The 16,685-nt window shown below is 44.2% G+C and overlaps 1 protein-coding gene across 8 annotated transcripts in view; it reads left to right on the forward strand.

The window, feature by feature from the left end:
• ADGRF5 (adhesion G protein-coupled receptor F5) overlaps nt 1–16,685 on the forward strand; it is a 108,684-nt gene that overhangs the window by 25,935 nt on the left and 66,064 nt on the right. For 4 of the 8 annotated variants that reach the window (XM_008263015.5, XM_008263013.5, XM_070074018.2 and 1 more), the window contains exon 1: nt 10,902–11,503. The exons of the other annotated variants lie outside the window; for them this stretch is intronic. The gene's annotated coding sequence lies outside the window, so the exon portion shown is untranslated. Of the gene's footprint in view, nt 1–10,901; nt 11,504–16,685 lie in introns of those variants that run through there. 8 annotated transcript variants of the gene reach the window in all.

The raw sequence follows: 16,685 nt of genomic DNA on the forward strand, positions 1-16,685 counted from the left end.
GCATAAGTAATTCCCAAGTAGGCATCTGATATATAAAGTGACTCTGGCACTGGGGATGATTCCAGGTGATTCCAGGACCAGAGGTCACTCAGGTACTGCCCATGCTTAGAACCCAGTGGGTTCAAATGAAGAGTAGATAAGTTGTAAGACAGAAATGTGTCCTCAGTGGGTGCACACAGTAGGATACAAAACACAAATTCCAGATCTGGATGATCTTCAATAAACTGAAAAAGTGAGCAGCTAGATAAATTCAAGAAGAGACTAACTCTGTGTAGGTTTTCCCTCCCTCAGTGTTCCAAGTCAGAAGAGGCAAGTCCAAGAGGTGTGGGCCTGGAACCATCTTGTGATTGTTGATATGCAGCTGTATTTTGTGTTCAATGTTTCAGGTCCAAAAATAGTTCTGGCAGGCTCTGAGAAATAGAAAGCAAGGTAGTTGGGAAAGGTCTTGAATTTGAAATCCTGGGCCCCTCGTTGAGCTGATTTGGGCCATGGAAACTGTGGAAGACTGGGAAATTTCACGAAAGCAAGGTGACAATTTTTATAGTGTTAGGACATTTCCAACAGCAGTGGCTGCCGCTGTGAGCGTCTTTCCCTTTAATCTCTTACTCCATCTATTTCAGGAAAACGCAAAAAGCACAGCTAGAACCCAAAGCAGCTCACCTTCAGGTTTATCAGCCTGAACATCACCAGGTCAATAGAATATCAGTCTTTCAGGGTTTGCCATAATGATATGAAACAGAACAGACCAGTGAAGACAGAGAGCACCCAAACCAGGGTATAGCCACGGCTTGGATCTAGGGAAACACAGAACTCAATGGTTTTGTAGCAAGCCACTTGAAGTGAACAACTACTTCTTTGCCTCAATTTAAAACAAGCTAGTTGATGTATTTTTTAATTAATTAATTAATTAATTTTTGATAGGCAGAGTTAGTGAAAGAGAGAGACAGAGAGAAAGGTCTTCCTTCCGTTGGTTTACCCCCCAAATGGCTGCTACGGCCGGCGTGCTGCGCCAATCCAAAGCCAGGAGCCAGGTGCCTCCTCCTGGTGTCCTATGCAGGTACAGGGCCCAAGCACCTGGACCATCCTCCACTGCCTTCCCGGGCCACAGCAGAGAGCTGGACTGGAAGAGGAGCAACTGGGACACAGTCTGGCGCCCCAACCGGGACTAGAAGCCGGGGTGCCGGCGCTGCAGGCAGAGGATTAGCCAAGTGAGCCGCGGCACCAGCCAGCTAGTTGATTTAAATAGGAGTTGCTTTACTGTTGTGTACAGAATCTGAAAATGATGTACTCTTACATTTTCTTCAAAGAAAACGTGGTGCTCTTGGTCTGACTACCCAATTAATATTTAGTTCTCCCAATGCCCAGTCACAAGCTCTGTCATTTTTCATCACCCTGTATCTCCGTACTTTTACCAGGCACATTATTTCTTTTCCCCCAGGGAGTTGAACTTCAGAAATTTTGATTGATAATCATTTGTGCTTCATTTTCCATTCTCACCACTACTTCCCCCAACTGTGTGCTTCTCCTTGATGAGATTATTTATAGCCCCTTCTTGGGTTGAATTTTGGAGCCATTGTGTTCACAGACACAGACATCAGGCAATGTTTCTCAGATTTCTGTCTTAAACAAATTGCCATTGTGCCCAATATATTATTATGTATTCTTGAAAGGACATTTTAAAATGAATACATCATCCCTCAGAGGAATTGAGAACAGTGTTAGTACAGGGACATGACTCTTGCCCAGGAGCACTGATGCAATAGGGAATTGAGATATGTTTTCCACCACAGGGATGGCTGTTCTCTGGTTGCCTACAAGACAGTATTGACCTATTAATGTAACTCTGATGTTGTAGGTGTCAGAAAATATATTGAGTATCTGTTATGTCCTAGATATTTCTAGCTCTCCCTCAGAAATTACTTTCACTATCCCTGAGTGGGTGGAACATATCCTTGGACACAAAAGAGGGACCTCTGTACCCCTATTTACAAATAGTGGGGCTTCAGGGAGTGTTGATGTGCACAGAAAATCTTGTGTAGATCTCTTAGCAACCAAAACCAGGTTGTGACTTTGCCTTTGGATATACTGAATTTCTCTAAATGGTGTATATTCTAGCTAGCTGAAAAAAAAAGTTGAGATAAAAACAAAATCTGCCTTTAAATGGTTTATATTAAAAGTGTTGAATGCATACTATATTCCCTTTTATAGATACTTTGCAATGTCAAGGAAATATTTTTCCCTTCTACTTCATTAGTCTCTTACTGAAGATTAGTTTTTGATAATAAAAATTTGAGAGCAACAAACCAGGAGTATATTTGCATAGGGGATAGGAAACTGCAAGCTGTGGAAGATCAGAAGCTTCTGTGACCCTACAGAAGGTTCAACGGGAGTCCAGACTCTACAAAGGGGTGGGCTCGTCTTTATTCCTCTCCCCAGTCTCAAATGACTGAGATGGGAGGTTGAACGTGAAAGCTGCTCCTATGTTTTGCTCTTAAACCATTTTTCTCTTTGATCCCATACATTCTAGACTGTCAAATGGACTTGTAATAAACTTCCAAGATGAGGAGAAATTACTTGTTCATTGCTCCTCTGGAATTCTGGTATATGTTCATCTTGTAAACAAAACATTTGCTCTCAAAATATCCATAAGTCTGGATACTAAAGTTTCTGTAGATACCTTTTTTGCCTGTGGTTCTGTAACATAAGCTATCCTATGGCATGCAAAAAAGGAATATTTTTAAAGAGGGATTCTGGAGAACATTTGTGTGTGGAAGAGACTGAACTGGGACTGAGGAAGATGAGGGGCTGGGATCCAGAGCCCAGTAAAGGAAGAGGCAGGTCCTCTGGAGGAGCAGAGATGTGTCATCCCCTGAAATGGATGAGGGGGACTAGTGCAGGTGCAAGGAGGTTGAAAGTTTGTGCATAGGAAGATGAGTGTTCCCTTTTAATCAACTCTGTTTTCTCAATGACGTAGGAAGCAAGCGTACTTCTACCAGTAAGGAGAGAAGAGAATGTGTGAAGTGGTCATTTTGAGGACTGGGGAAACTAACATAAATGCAGTCAGGCGCTGTGACTGTAGCAATTTCAATAGTTAGTGGATGGTTTTAATGTGAAAGCTGCATACACGCCCTCAGACGCCATGAAGAGCTACTTTCCGAAATCACCATGCCCACTCCATCTCTTTTTTTTCTTTTTAACCTCATTGTCCTCCTATCATCTCTAATATTTTACACATTAAATCTTGAACTACAGATCTAGATTATTGCACACTAATATAAAACTTATTGGACATGAAAATGGACAATATGTCAGCCTTTCAAAGGTATTTCAGTGAAAATAGAGGCTGTTCTTTCACTTAAAGTAATCTGCCTCTAAAAGTGTAATTTTAGAAATCAGGTGCCACACAGGTTCTTCTGTTGCTTCTGAAATGCTGCCACAGAAGTGACCATTTACACCTCTGATGTCGCCTGTCATCATGCTCATACTTTTCAAAGCACTGTCGTGCCATCCACTACACTGTCAGTTCAGCTACATTGTTTTTTTTTTTTTTTTTTTTTGACAGGCAGAGTGGACAGTGAGAGAGAGAGACAGAGAGAAAGGTCTTCCTTTGCCGTTGGTTCACCCTCCAATGGCCGCCGCGGCTGGCGCGCTGCGGCCGGCGCACCGCGCTGATCCGATGGCAGGAGCCAGGAGCCAGGTGCTTTTCCTGGTCTCCCATGGGGTGCAGGGCCCAAGCACCTGGGCCATCCTCCACTGCACTCCCTGGCCACAGCAGAGGGCTGGCCTGGAAGAGGGGCAACCGGGACAGAATCCGACACCCCAACCGGGACTAGAACCAGGTGTGCCGGTGCCGCTAGGCGGAGGATTAGCCTAGTGAGCCGCGACGCCGGCCCAGCTACATTCTAATATGTTAGAATCACTAAACCTTCTTCCATGAAAAAAATAGGCCCTGAAAAAAAAGGAATAATTTATTTAGAATCATTTATTGATGCAATTAGATCATGAACCAAGTATTACAATGATGAGGCTACAAGCCCACTCAAGTTTAATATTTGTGTACTTAGCAATTTTACTCTTAGACACTAGTTACATGGCTAACCACCCTACTTGTACCTTCAGAATTGTCCCAATTTAGAGGTCAGAGAAAAAGGTATCTTAACAATCTTCCTTGGGAAGGAAATGCCTTTGAAAAACTACCTTGCAAGCACCATGAAAGCAATGGAATCCCTGGAAGCCCTTGGAAGAGTGTAGAGATTCTCAAGCATGAGATTGATAGAATCTGTTTGCTGCTCCCATGGGAAGGAGCCAGTGGGAAAAGAGTGGAGACTGTGGGGAAGAAGCCAGGAGAGAAGTCAATAAGAGGGAGGAATGGCACTCTAGAAGGGGTATCTACAGAATTATTCCTTGGTGGGATGGCCCAGCACTCAGATAGAAGGGTGATGTCACTTTTCCAATATAACCTGGTGCTTTCATCAGTCTGACTAATAAACTGTCCTGGGTCACCCTCTAACCCCTAAATGCTCATGTTCACACTTACAGCATATATATTGGCTGGAATTCAAAAAAGAGACTGTTTTCCATTTGTACAGATACAACATATGTGGAAAATGGGAGTCCTGCAGGTGGAGTAGGTCAGGACAGTACAGACATCCTTAGGAACTCAGTTTTCCTGAGCGGCACTCGAGACTTCCACAGGTTGAGGTAGAGCAATTTTGTCTAGATCTTTGATAGACAGTGACCCCCAACCAGCATCTGGATTATGCTTGGTTCTGGGAACACAATTTGTCTTGGGTTGTTTCTTCTGTTTCTTCTCAGGCCCCTGCGATGGGCACCTCATTTTGCCAAATCTCCATGGTTAGACGTAGGTGAAAGTCTAACCAAAGCATTTTAGCCAGAGGATAGTCTATGATTCTGACTGGGGGTGGTGGTGTGGTGGAAATAGCTATTTAGCATTATGTGAGCTTCATCCTATGTGGCTATGTGAAACGCAAAGAAATTTTTGAGATAAAGTTTGCTTGTAGACTTCTTGATGAGAAAAGTTTGTTTGAGGGGACATTACAAGAAGGAAGTTTCAGGCTTTTAATACCCACTATGGTTCTGTTCTGAGTCTCCTATCAAAGCCATAACCTAGACAAGTGGGTGGGACTCAGGGGTTGAAGAGAGACTGGTGCTGACCAACCTCAGGGATAAAGGTGTTAACAAGGGAATCCTGTGATTGTCTTGTGAAGGGAGTGTTATCTGTGGTTAAGAAACAGAGAAGGGATCAACGTTGAAAATATTTGGTTGTTTTCTTCAATGCAGAGGTGTGTCGAGGCTTTATCTCTGTGCCATTATTCTACTTAGAGTGATTATTTTTCCTTCCACAAAATTTGGGGATGGGAATGTGTATGCATGTGTACTAGGGACAATGTTAAGAGTAATGCATATGAAGACAGAAGATCTATACTCTAATTCTGACTCTGACACTGATGGGTGTTGTAGTCTTGGTTAAGCCTTTCAAGTTTCCTCTAACACAGATAGGGGGAGACTCCCTTTACTCTTTGATTCTGATTTTTCTCCTAACATGTTTGAGTCTTCAGCTCACATTTGGAGGTTTTGGCATTAAGGATGCTCACTAAGTGCAATGATAAATTCTGAGGACATTACCTCTGTAATCAAAAGACAAAATGAGCAGGACCTTCCTATGGTGGTGGTCAAAGGAAATGCTGAGGCCCTGAAAACAACATAGATCAATGGACTTTTAATGAGATGTGCTTTCATAACACAGGGCTTCACGGTTCCAAACCAGCGTCCATCATATGTCTGCAGATTACCATCACTGTTATTTGCAATAGACAGTGTCTGCCAATGCAGAGAACCTACACTCAGGCAGCACAATAAAGGAGAAGGGGTTAGGATAGGAGTGACTACCAAGTATGCAAAAGAACAGGTGCATTTTTATAGCAAAAGTGCAGCTTCCCTCTGAACAGATTCCCTCCTGGGTCAAGAGAAGGAGGAGTGCCCATATCTTCAAACATAGTGCTCTTCTCATGACACTAAGAGGTATGGGGACGGAGGATGAGGAATCAATTACAAATATGGGTAATCAATAACTCTGAAATCTCATGCACCATAGCTGAGGCTTGGATGACACTTGTCATGCCAGGAACATGAGTAAGCACTTCCTGCGATCTGGAAAGCATGTCAACTCTAAGAACAGAGGGAGAACTTGAAGTTTGGGGATGGCTCACAGGGCACTGGGAGCTAGCTCTCCTCAAGAAAATGTCATTGAGGTTCAAGAGTAGGCAATTGCTGATTCCTCTATTGGGTCATACCTCAAGTCTCCCCCTTCCAGGAAAAGGAAAGGAAGATATGGCTGGGAGTAGATTCCAAAACAGGGTTCCTGTCAGAGTGTGTGGGTTTTTGGCTAAAGCTGGGGCCGTCAGTGGAGTATAAGGGATGGTGGAAGGGAGCTGTCTACCATGTCCATTGGCCTCCAAAGATGAAAACACTGGTATTTCCCAAAGGGAAAGAAATAACATCAACACTTGAAAAACATGTACTCAAAGAAGGTGTGACAATTCTCTGGGCACAGTCACAGTGAGTTCAAATGAAGCCTGAGAGGCTGCAGCTGAGCACAAATGTGAACAATTCCATTAGCAGAGACTCTGCCAAAACATACACATGAAAGATAAGAATAAGACCATTTGTATACTATACAACTGCCCAATTATTTGTCAGTTCCTTCCTTGCATAAGGACAGGTGAGTGCCAGAGAAGAATTTCTCTGGCCTCTGTATGAAAATTCCAAAAGGAGCTGACCCCTGGTCACATTGGGTCAAAAGGGTTACCAACCAAAGGATTGTAGATTTAAAAACAAAAACAAACCAGGGCTAACCCTGCCAACACGTGGAGTGGGAGTGCTTTGCCACTTGAACCATTCATTGTGTGTTTTTTAGTATATACTCCTCCGGGGCTCTAGCCTTAACATCTGTGCATTTGTACCACTTTCAGATTCTCTCTAGTGAATCCATGCATCAGGAATGTCTTTCTCTTGGGCACTTATATTCTAGTGGTGGAATGGAAAGTGGAGACAGCCAATGAAGTTAGAAAGTGCAACATAGTGTACTAGAGGTGATATGGAAAAATAGTAAAGCAAGGGAGAGGATGAGGAGAATTGAGATGTGAGCTGTGGTGATCAGTGAATATTTCACTAAGAAAATGATACGCGAGAAAAAGTGCAAGTGAGGTGAGGGGTAAGTCATGAAGAAATCTGCAAAGAGCCTCCTTAAAGGAGAGAAGAGCAGGTGTGAAGACTGTGATGAATTTCTCTCTGGTTGGCAAGGAGGCTTGCATAGCTGGAGCAGGGTGAGCAATCAGGAGAGAAGTAGGAGAGAAATTAAAAGAGGAAGTTGGGGGGAGACTTGGAGACAAATGGTTCAGGCCACACCAGCTATTTAGAGAACTTTGACTTGGACTGCCTGAGATGGGCATGCTGGAAGGTTGAGCACCAGTGGACTTCATATAACTCATCCATTGTAAGAACCTTTCTAACTACAGTCTGGAGAACAGTCTGGACAAGAGGAGAAACAGAAACCAAAGTGATAATAATCCAGACAAGGGGCAAGGATGAGGATGAGGATTTGGCCTAGTGGTTAATACCCCACCGGGACACCCACATCCTGTATGGCAGTGCCTGGGTTCAGGTGTCACCTCTGCTACTGCTACTAGTTCCAGGTTCCTGCTAATGCACGTCCTGAGAGGCAGACATGATGGCTCAAGTTCTCCATTCCCTGCCACCCAAGTTGGAGACCAAAACTGAATTCTGGTTTCCAGGCTCAGCTCTAGTTGTTACAGGCATTTGAGTAGCCAGATGGGAGATCTCTGTCTTTCTTTGTCTCTCTGCCTTTAAAAAATACTTTTTTAAAAAATAAAACAGAGATAATGATGACTTGGAACAGCAGAGGTGCAAGGAGCAAGAAAGCTTAAGACACATAGATCTAGAAAACAGAGACAGCAGGATTTAATGACAAATTAAATGTAAAACGTGAAAAAGAGGATTCAAAAATGACTTAGAGTTTATGTCTGAGTAACCTGGAGGATGGAGATGCTTTTACTAAGGTGGGAGAGACTGTTTGGACACCTGGTTTTGGAGAGAAGCTCAGGAGGCTTGTCTGGGACCTGTTCCATTTGAGATCATATTGAGTATCCACAGGAGATGTCAAATAGTCCATTGACTGTACAGTGAGGAGTTCAGGTGGAGGCCTGTGATAAATGCATACATTTGGAAATCTTTAACATAAAGATTTAAACCAAAATTCATGGTGATCACCTGGGGAATACACATCAACAGAGAAGAGCCACTATGTCTGAGCCATGGGACACTCTGATGTTAAAAGGAGAAACCAGCAATGGAAAATGAGATGAAGTGGTTTAATTTGGTCTTCTTTTATGGCTCACCTGTTCTATAACAGCACTCTACTATGCTCTGAGCAAGAAATAAATCAGATTAGGGCTGGCCTTGTGGTGTAGTAGGCTAAACCTCTGCCTGCAGCACCAGCATCCCATATATGGGTGGCAGTTCATGTCCTTGCTGCTCCAATTCTGATCCATCTCCCTGCAATGAGCCTGGAAAAGCAGTAGAAGATGGCTCGAGTGCTTGAGCCCCTGCACCTACATGGTCCCTGGTTTCAGATTGGCCCAGTCTTGGCTGTTGTAGCCATTTGAGGAGTGAACCAGTGGATGGAAGACCTCTCTCTCTATTTCTTCCTCTCTGTGTCTGTGACTCTACCTCTCAAAAAAAAATAAAATCTTTAAAAAAGAAAGAAATCAGACTAGTCTTTGCCTTCAAGATATTCACAGTCAACACATGGAACTGATCTTTTGAATGCAGTGTGGTAACCTCAAAACAGCATGTCTCTGGCTGTATGCGACTAGAGAAAAGAAACTCTTGGCTCATTCTGGGAGAATTAGGAGGGTCTTTGAAAGAAATGACACTTGAAACTTAAAAACAGACTAGAAGTTACCTGGGTGAAGGAGGGGAGAGGGAAGAGAGGTCAAACAGTACAGAAGATGCTGGGAAATATGCCTATTTGGTGCTGAGCTTTCTGCCTGAGAGAGTAGGTGCTCTGTCTCTATTAAGGTTTTACCTTGAATACGTGTGAAAAACATCATGGGCAGTACAACTGGGAGTTAGTTACTCCGGCAACATTTGTGCTTTGGTTGAAGAAGTTTGGCTTCAATAGGCCAACAAATTCAGCATTTTAGAATTTCAGAGAAGGGCCTCTGTGATAGTCAGTTCCACCAGTGGCTAAGACAAAGGAAGGTCTCTATATCAGCAGCTAATTCTGGGTTGCAGCTAAGACCATATGGTGGTTCCATTTTTTTATTTGCTTTTGTGTGTGCAACAAGCACAGAATGTTCCTAGCAACAAGCAGAGACTGTGGACAAGAGGAATTGCTCCTCGGGGAAGGAAAGGGACAGCCACTTTGACAACGCCCTATTCCATGTCAGAGAACTGGCTGCACCTGACAACTGAAAGGCAGGAAAAAAGAGCATTTTGAAAGAAACATTTGTCTAGGAGCTCACCCTGACAATGGGATATTTCTTAAAGAAAAATGTTTCTTAATTCTAGCTATAGAATACAATTAGGAATCAGTATTTGGAGGTCAAATGATAAACTCTAGAGGATTTGTCTTCTTTTTACCCAAATACTTAGCTTTTGTCTTGTGACAGAGTACTATTAATGCTATGCCCATAGCAATGGCATGGCAAGAGGGGAAGTCAGGCAAGGAGACACAGAAGCAGTGTGGAGCAAGGAGAGCGATGGGCTTGGGGGTGCTGGAGCCCAGGTCTCCAGATAGCAACTAGTAGTTCCAGCAGAGCTGATAAACTCAGCACCCAGTATTCCAGTTCCACACAAAATAAAATGGACTCAGTGAGCTCACTTCATGAGTAAATGGCCATACAAGTAGAAATTGTTAGAACTACAGTTTGAAATCCTATAATCTGACTCTGGGTCTTCTCTCTCTGGCACTCTATAGGTTTCTCTAAATGCAGTCTTTGGGGATTACCTGTATCAAACTCACTCAGAGCACTTATTTCCAATGCAGATTCCTGGGCTCCGGGCAAGGCCTCATTCACCAAGCTCTCTGTGTATAAGAGCTCCAGAGAGCCGGTGCCGCGGCTCAATAGGCTAATCCTCAGCCTGCAGTGCCGGCACCCCGGGTTCTAGTCCTGGTCAGGGCACCGGATTCTGTCCCAGTTGCCCCTCTTCCAGGCCAGCTCTCTGCTGTGGCCCGGGAGTGCAGTGGAGGATGACCCAAGTGCTTGGGCCCTGCACCCGCATGGGAGACCAGGAGAAGCACCTGGCTCCTGGCTTCAGATCAGCGTGGTGCACCGGCCGCAGTGCACTATTGGGGGGTGAACCAATGGAAAAAGAAAAAAAGGAAGACCTTTCTCTCTGTCTCTCTTGCACTGTCCACTCTGCCTGTCAAAAAAAAAAAAAAAAAAAAAAAGCTCCAGAGAAAGCAATTGAACAGCGTTCCCCATGCCAAAGTTTAAGAACAATTGGATGATAGCCTATTCCTCCTCCCCATCTGTGGTCTGACTTTGAACAGGTCATTCTTTCTCCTTGAGTCTCAGCTTCCTCTCTTACAACAAATGAGGATGGGCTCAAAAACTTGAATTATAATTCATCTTGCAGTATGCCAATTAGACCTTTTTTGTGTATCTCTTTATCTTTAAAACCACTGTCAGCAGGCAAGATAGAATTAGTATCACTGATTTTGTAGCTTATGGTACAAATGTTTACAGCTCGCCTGAAAGTCCAAGAGAACCAAACATTCCTGTATTTGGAATTTTGGAATAAAGTCCTCTCTAAAGTGCAGGGTCCACACTAAATGACTTATTTAGGTCTCTTGTGCTTTGGGGATTCTTTTATTCTTTGCCTCGTTGACACCGCTAGACTCAAGAAACTCTGTGATAATTTTAATTTTCCCATATACCATCTCATTTAGTGATCATCTGTCCAAGATTTAAACCAGGCATCTCGCACCACTCACCAGCTCTAACCTATTTGTGGTTTGTTCTAGTTTCATTTTTCTGGGTTTTTGTTGAGAGAAAAGAATGCGATAACAAGGGGCATCGGCCAAACAAGTCTGGCCACTTGGTGGAGAGCTTTCCAGATAAGAGAGATCTGAAGGACTTCCCATGGGCGTCAGGGAAATCACACGGCATCCGGGGAAGAGGACCAGGAAATCGCTTCTTGTTTTCCAAACAGCAGTCAGACTCTCAGGGATGGCTCTGTGAGGCTCGGAGGATCACAGCCTGGGGAGACCCTGGTGAGGCTAAACTTGGGTCCGGAGCTGCCTGAAAGTTCGAAATGGGTCCTGCCTGGTTCTCCCTCCACTACGCGTGAGGCCCCACCAGGAAGCTGCAGGGCAAATGGCCCTGTACTGGAAGGCAGGACGCTGTTAGGTGTCTGAGCAGAAGAGGAGCCAGCGAGGATCAGTGCTGCTGGACAGGTAACAGGCATCTCCCCTATGAATCTGTCTCCTGTTGTCTCCTAAGTCACTCTGATACCCCTCTTCCCCTTGTGGTCCTCCTTGTCCGGTTTCTTCTTGCATGATTGTGACATTCCGTTGAGAAATCAAAATGCATTGGTACTGTGCAGACTCACGGTCAAGTTACTGCAACTATTGCAGGGGGGTTGAGCATCAGACAAATTAGCTGCAATCCTTTAGGATTTTCTCTAGAACAGAATTCTTTTGTTTTGTTTTGCTTGTTTGTTTTTGCTTTAAAAAATAAATGCTCTCATTCCTGAGCCAGAAAAATATTATCAAGATCGAAGTACGTGACATACCACACTACTGCTAATGCCTTGAGCACGTCCATGGCCCGGCAGCCATGGTAGTGGCTGTGGTGAGGATGGGGGAGGCTGTGTTCACCGGCAGGAAGAGCTCAGGTCTTCTCTGGGTTCCCAGACAGTGTGAAGGCAGGGCGGGCAGGGATGATCTTGGAAATGTAAAACATGAGCTGCAACCTCCCACCCATGACCTAGGGGAGAGGAGTTTTTAGTTAGCACTGGGAGGGAGGGCAGTAGTGTTGCAGCTTTAGAGCCAGGCTGACTTGTCCCGAGCAATCCAGAAAGGATGGAAAGCTCTGTGAAGCATGGCTCACTTACACAGTGTTTTCTTACACTCGGTAGAAAGCCAGGTCATGCCACTTCACTTCGGCTCTGCTTTGCCTTTCATGCAGAACCAAGGCAGTTGATCCTCAATTTATGAAATACATGATTATTACACAAATGTATTTCTTACCATAAAAGAATATGTGTCGACAGATTTTTCAAACCCTGCATCCCCAATATCTGCTCTTTCCTCCCTCCCCCAAGATGGCCCTGCCACTACCCTGCTGTGTTGCCAGGTGAAGGACTTCCATTCTCTGTTCTTCTGGCCCCCCAGGACTAGCTGGGGTATAGGAACTCAGTGGGTTCCCATGGTTAGATTCATGTGATGATCCTTAACAACATCTTCCTCGTGGCGAAGGGATGAGATGATTCAGGGGGGATATGAATCGCTCTCTTAGCACTTAGATATGTCTGGAAGAGTTGTACTCATTTTTATGCTGTTACTATTTTATGTTGGTTTTGGTTTTGGCAATGAATGTTGTTAATAATGACCTACCAAGGATTAAACTCCAGATTTGTCAACTAGTGGTTTGGATTTTCCCTTGAAGTCCATAAAAGGTAGACTTGTTCTGGAAATGAAAAGAGAGAAATAAGAGAGTCTGGCCTCCTAGAGACAAAGTGGCTAACCTGAGATGGCAGAAGTGCCAGCAGCTGTGGGCCTCCTGCGTGAGGATTCTGGCTGCTGCCATCTATCAGAGGGGCCACACATCTGAGTGTGTGAATGAAGGGATCTCCCACCTCCTGACAAAAGCACTATTTTCCCAGTTAACCTTGAAACAGCCTCACTGAATTTAGTGTGGATCCATTGGCTCCTTGTCACTTTTGGATTTTGCAAGGTCAGATTAAGCATTCTAGGTAAACAGGGTGTGTGCGCTTCTACTGCCAGGTGACGATGGAAGTCATACATTTACTCAAGGTCACTTCAACATGCTGTGTCCAATCCCAAGGAAAAGGAAGGAAATAAAAGAATACTAATTAACCTCTGCATGAGCAACCACTTTCCAGGTTAAACTGAAAATAAATGTCATGTCTGCTTTTAAATCGTAAAATGTATCCCTAGAGCCCCTTCACCTGAGACTTTGTTTTTGATGAAATTCAAGTTAGTATCATTCGTCCACATGTTTGGCTCCTTTATTGAGAGCACCAGAAGGGGCTGTACCTGTGAGTTTCTGCACAGAATGCTTGCTCCAAGAAGGCTGGTTGAGTTAAATACGTGCATTGGCTACGGGCACATCGTAAATTCATGAGTTACTTATCAGTTCAGCGTTTCCGTTTACATTGTATGATCCTGGCCATGATAATAAAAATTAGTAGAATCTTACCTAATTTCCTAAAGATAATCCTCCAAGTAAAACCTTTAAAGTCACATTCTAGTGCCATCTCTTATGCTAGAGAGACTTGCTAAGGCTGCGGAGTTACAAAGGCAGAGAACACTTTTCCTTAATTAGATTCTCCATGGAAGGCAAGGGGCAGGTGCTGACCGTTTAAAGTAGTGTCTATCACTTACTTACATGTCAGGCACCGTGCCTGGTGCTCTGTAAAGATTTTTTTAACTCACTTAGTTGTTCTAATAATTTTATGTCTCAGGCGATGATAATCCCTATTTTATAGATGAGGGAATATACAAAGGTCGTGCAAATTGCTGGAGGCACAGAACTAGCAAGTAGTGGAGTTGGGGTTCCATCTCGGGCAGTCTGGTTTCAGAGTCGATGTGCTTAATGACTGCACTCAGCTACCAAAACAAGAGCTGCAGAAATATCTGCATGGTAGGGCCATGTGAGCAGCCACGGAGAGAAACAGGGTATTTGGAGAAAGTTGTGTGTCCTGAGAAGACAAGAACAAAGGCGACGTGCTAGAAAGGTTGATTGTTCAGACGGCAGCAGCAGGGTGGCTGCGTGACCTGGGCTGTTACTATATTCACGCAAGCTTCAGCTTTTCCCCTCTGTATGGTGGGGATGGTGAGAGTTCTCAGCATAGGATTACCCGGATCCCGCGAATCTCAGGCTTGCCAAGTCCTTACTGGCACCACAGTAAGCGCTTTGTAAGAGATAAAACTGTTGTTGCTAAGCGAGTAGATGGACTTGAAATGATGAGTGAAGCTCAGAAAGGAGGAATAGGGTATTTCAGGTGCCCAAAAAATAGTACAAGAAGCTGGCAGGTGGCAATCCATTCAACCAATACTTTTTGTTTGTGTTTATGACATATGTTGCAAGAAGAGGCCTAATAAAGGCATATAAGATGGTCAGTCTGTTCTGCAGTCAATTTTTATTTTTGAGAGGTAGAGTTACAGACAGAGAGAGGGAGAGACAGAGAGAAAGGTTTTCCATGTGTTGGTTCACTCCCCAAATGGCTGCAATGGCTGGAGCTGAGCTGTTCTGAAGCCAGAAGCCAGGAGCTTCTTTTGGGTCTCTTGTGTAAGTGCAAGGGCCCAGTGCTTAGGCCATCATCCACTGCCTTCCCAAGCCATAACCAGAGACCTGGATTGGAAGAGGAGCAGCTGGGACAAGAACCAGTGTCCACATGGGATGCCAGTGCCGCAGGTAGAGGTTAGCCTACTATGCCAGAGCACCAGCCCCTGCAGCCAAGTTTTAAGGGAGAGATTTGGCAGAGCTCACTTTACATTGGGTTGTGGTGATCACACTCACCAGGTGACCAAGCCCATGTATCCTCTGGGTATTTGGGAATGTTTAAAAGTTCTTGAGCATTAGATAGAAGTAAACTAGGGAAAATCATGCTCTAGACAAGTTAGCCAGCTCCTGTTGTGTTAGGTTATTGGGTGAAGAGGAAACGAGGCAGGGAGCCCCTTCAGGAGATCAGCGTGGCCAGCCAGGTGTGACATGTTACTATCCAGACTAATGAGGCAACCAAGGAAAAGAAGAGGAAAGCTCCGGGAGCATTGGCAGCAGGTCATTCACAGCACTTAGTGGCTGCTTGATTTGTAGCTCTCCACCATTCCCTTGCGACTTGTGTCCAACAATACCTGTAGGACTGGGAGACGAGGAACCTGGAGAATGAAGCCAGCAGATGGCAGAGCTGGAGGGGATGGGTTACAAGAGAGAGGTAGGAGAGAAGACGAACTCACTTCTTATTCTATGTATTTATTATTATTATTATTACTTACTTACTAATTTATGGTAAGGCCAGAGAGAGAGAGAGAGAGAGAATCTTCCAGCCATTGTTTCACTCCCAATGTTCAGAATAGCTGGGGCTGGGACAAGCCAGTGCCAGGAGCCCAGAACTCAGTCTTGGTCTTCCAAGCAGGTGGCAGGGACCTAACTATGGAGCCATCACTGCTGCCTCTCAGGATGCTCCTTAGCAGCAATTGGGAGCAAAGCCAGGACTCAAGACCAGACACTCCCAGGTAGGATGCAGGTGTCCCAAGCAGTGTCTTAACTGCTGCGCCAAACACCTGCTGAATTCACTTTTAGAAGAGCCAAATTTAAACCCAGATGTAAATGCCATAGAGGGAAATAGGTGCCATTATAATATTCAGCAAAGAGGCCAAGGTGGAAATAAAATTTTAGGAATCCTCACATAAATTGATAACTAAAACCATGGAAGCAGACAAACTCTCTAAGAGGAAGAGCAATAAGAAAGCAAACCAAGGACTGAAAGAGGTATTTGATAGGAATGAGGAGAAGGAATCACAGACGCAGGAAGAGAGGAGCAAAAATAGGACAATGAAGGGAGAAGCAATGGGATGGGAGAACCACAAAGAGGTGGCAATAAACATGCTCCATGCAAGAGGACACCTGGAAGAAAGAGGATCTGTGAAAAATGTTACTGGGTTCACCTTTATTAAAGATTTTTTCATAATGAGGTGAAGGCTAATGTCAGACTGTGCAAACAGGATGTCTTGGAATAGTAAGTGTTTCTAAAGCATTGTATGTTTGAAGGGGAAAAAAGTAATGCTTTTTTTTTTCATTTTGTGTAGCGCATATGTTATTGTTAAAGCCTGAAAAAAAAAATACCTAGAAAGAGAAATAAAAATGTCAGAGAAGTCAAGTCATACCAAGGACAGCAATTCCTGGTCTCAGGGAGATGGGGCGGCCAAGGGCTGTATAAAGGGGACTTGCAGAAGGCTAACATGGTCCTTCCAATTATTCAAATGTTGGGAGTATTTTAAAACAAATAGTAAAGAATTCTTGCCCTGAGCACCCTTTTCCTACCTCTACCTCAGCCACCCAGCTGCTCCCTTTTGGTCCTTAGACCTCCCCATTCCCCAGCAATGGAATTGTGAAGGTCTGACCCAGCAGGAGACCCCAGCCTTTGCAACTGCTCAGTGGACAGAGCCTGTTCTGTTGGCCTATGATTACGTGTACACTTCTAAAAGTTCTAGGAAAATTGAATTCAAATATGAGTTTCTGTTAACACAACAAGTTCTGACATCTGTGTGAATTTTTTCAAAATACATATTTTCCATGACTTTTTTGAAGAATCCTAGTATGGATTGCACAGGTTTTGTTTTTTGTTTGTTTTTGCACCAGCATAAACTTATCTTTTAATTCTCTTTACTG

The sequence above is a fragment of the Oryctolagus cuniculus genome, chromosome 5 (assembly GCF_051225735.1).
Source record: "Oryctolagus cuniculus isolate XC-2025 breed Fujian yellow rabbit chromosome 5, ASM5122573v1, whole genome shotgun sequence".
NCBI classification, from domain to species: Eukaryota; Metazoa; Chordata; class Mammalia; order Lagomorpha; family Leporidae; genus Oryctolagus; species Oryctolagus cuniculus.